This window comes from Parasteatoda tepidariorum, chromosome 5 (genome assembly GCF_982258835.1).
Source record: "Parasteatoda tepidariorum strain Cologne lab strain chromosome 5, Ptep-v5.0, whole genome shotgun sequence".
Taxonomy (NCBI): Eukaryota; Metazoa; Arthropoda; class Arachnida; order Araneae; family Theridiidae; genus Parasteatoda; species Parasteatoda tepidariorum.
The window spans coordinates 1,345,523-1,348,964 of NC_141759.1; positions in this window are offsets into that span (position 1 = coordinate 1,345,523).

The following is a 3,442-nucleotide window of genomic DNA, read 5'->3' on the forward strand; positions in this document are numbered from 1 at the left end:
GTGTGGTTTTGAAAACGATGACTGCTGGGGGAGGGTCATTATGAACCGCAGTGGACTCTTTGCGGAAGGAAATGTTCCATAAAACGTTCCCATGTTTCACAAGAACCCCCTCTCCTTTCCACTACCTGAGAAGATAATGGCTTTTTACAATTACACTTACATTACCTGCTGATGAACAGTGCGCTTTATTATTCTTTTTACCTGGAACAAAATAGGAGGGGGGAGGTATAAACGAGTGTACGTTCCAGAAGACATTTTATTTTCTCGTCTGAATCGTGACGAGGCCGGACCCGACAAGCGAAAAAAAAAATCGAAAACAATTTCACCATATCGTCTCCCCACATCGCAAAAACCATCATTTTTTACATCACCTCGAATCACTTTTCCCACGCTTTTTATACCTTCTTCTTGAACTCAGGTAATGGGCAGGTGAAAAGGCACTTTCCACCCCACACGTGACCCCTGGGCATCGTTCACCCCCCCCCCACTCACATTCCACAGCGCGGATAGTTTTCGGTAGTGCACCTTTGTTTTAGTTTCGTTATTTTCCCCTTATTTTTAGAAGAAAGCGCAGTTCTAATTGCTTGTTAGCTATTAAAATGAAAAGGCTCAATAATCCATAAAAGTAAATCTTACATAAAAAATTTTAAATCTGAGCTTTTCTAAAACATGATAAAAAAATATGACCATTCTTAATATTATATATAAACACGAAATAGACTGAAATGATAAAATAAAATGAAAGCTTTATAAACTGAGCGTTTTAAGTGGTCTAAAAAATAGCACAGTCGAACTCATTTATAACGAGTACGAAGGGGACAGCAATATTTGCTGGTTACAACAGATGGTTCGAAAACTAATCCAAAAATTCATACACTCTTTCTAAATTTTAAATACAGTACTTGCATAATAGAGTACTTGTTTTTTCTTTGCGTACAGTACAAAAGAAGTTATATAATTTGCTTCTTATCGTCTTGCATTCTTCCAGAGAAAATAGCGGCCCGAAGGGAGTCGCAAGCGTCAAAAAGGAATTCGTCGACCCGAAAATCATCCAAAAAGGAATTTTTTCTCAGAAGGGATTTTCTGAGTTGTGGAATCAAGTAAAAATTTTATGAACCACAAAAATTAATTCTCGCTAAAACCAGAGTTTGTTCGTTAGAAACCAGGTATGCTCCAAGAGATTTAACATTGTACTCATCCATTATTTACAATTTCTTCATTACATTCTGGTTGTCGTTCAATCAAGGCTCGCTATAACTGAGTTTCGCCATACTCTTTTACAAAAGAGTTAAAACGCACCATTTTCGAAGATTTTCGGGGGTGATTGAAGTATAGAATGTAAGTGATATGTATTAGTCTATTAAGTGTGACAAAAATGGAGTCATTTTTACCTTCAATTGTCAACTTTGAGCATTTTAATTTAATTTTATTAGTTTTATTTTTTTTTAGGTAATCTGTCTATTCTTCTGTTTATGGAAAGTGGTCAACGTTTCAACTGGCAATAAAATCGAGAAACTATTTGTTTACAGCAATTTGTATTTTCTTCAGCCACGAAGAAGCTTCAGTTGATATTTGAGCACTCAACCCAACTCGAGATTAGATAGACGATAAATTCCATTTAGAGAAGGTAACAATTGAAACTTTTATTGCCAGAAACATAGTTCACATTTTAACTAATTTACAGTGACAAAATGTGGTCGAAATTTTTATGGAGGGCTTCAATTCCCACGTACCCCCCGGACCACAATGGGCAGGTTTTGCTTTTTACATCAATGCACACGCCTTTTAAATTATTTTTCACCAAACATAAAACGGCTGATCTGTTTTGGAATTGCAGTAGTCCATATTCTGTCCCCTAGATGTGTCATTTTAAACCCAACCCAGAAGACATGGAAACTTCTGGATCGAACATTAAGACAAACCGGCGTCAGCAGATGACTTTTTGAAGGAATGAATCAGCATTCGCTTTAAATAGAGAGGAAAACCACTAAAACCTCCCATGGTTAGGTCGATGGGAAGGGGGAATATAATCTTTGATTCGTCTACCTCCTTCAATATTTGACGTCAGCGCTGTCAAAGGTGTTTTTGCCGCACTTGCGCAGAGTATAAATTCATGAGTTGACTCAGAATTCCTTTCATTTACAAGTCGAGAGAGTGTGTTTTCCCTTCAATAACTAAACCCTTTATCTTTCTCTTTGGCAGAAATATTTGGGGGACCAGAAAGTAATGTCATTTCGGTGCATTAAATATTTGTTAGTCTTAAAAACCAATTCATTTTTTTCGATTCATGTGTTGCTATCGAAGGTAAATATATTACTGATTAAAAATAAAATGTTGATAACAAGTATCAAAAGCACCGAAACGACATTATTTTCCGGTCCCCCTAATAGTTCTCCCTTCTCTCTTTGTGTAGGTTTTCCTTATTTATTAGTTTTATTGCCTGTTACGTGTACAAAATCCAAGTATTAAACGAAGAAAAAATAATAGTAATAGATTTCTTATTTAGAAGGAGAATGAACAAAAATGTGAACTGATTGGGTGGTTCCTCTCTTTCGGTATACTCTTTGTCCACTCTGTTGTCCTTCGTCCCACTGGGCAGAGAGGGTGGAGCAGTTTAATTTCAGACCATCCACGCATATTCTCACGCTCTCCCTTATATTTCTCAACATGAGCGTCTCTGCGTAGGCACACTCTCTTATCGCGTATTTCTTAGAAGACACCTATTAATTATTATTATTTGATGGAATAAAACAATTAGATACAAATAGGAAAAGTAGATTAGTCATGCTAAACTCTAGCCGAAGCAGTTTTTCTTTTTCGACTATGTGTTTCGTTTTTCCTTTTAAATAACTCTTATCGTTTACTTTTAACTTTAATAATTTTATTTTCAACCGAAATAAGATCATTTTCCAAAAACTGTGTCAAATCGAAAAAATCAATTTTTAAATTACAATAATACAATTATCTGTCCATCCAAAATTGGGTTGATTCAGAATCTTAATTTCTCAATGACAAAAATAGTATGCACTTTCTCCGATATTCAATTGTGTCAGAAACTCAATTTGTAAACGGTCCCCTTTACTGTTGTTTTATTTAAAGGGCACTTTTTAATGTTTTTAGTGAGAGAGTCAAGAGATCAAGCTCTTTTGGACTTGAAACAGAAATTTATCGGGATGCGCTAAAAGAGAGAGGAAGAATGGGGAGGGAGGTCACGTGTGGGTCAAAGATGAGGGAGGGAGGGAGAGCAGAGATCTGATTTAAGCAGAACCTTACGATGAAATGCTCTTTTTCGAGACCCATTGTGTTCTGCGGTATTTTCAGAAATTCATTTCTTTAAAAAACACTTCAAGATGAATGTTATTTTTTCAAAGTGTCTTCTTTATTTCTTGCATTTTTTTTTAAAACTTGAATAGCCTATGTGACTATAAGAGATTACAGAGGA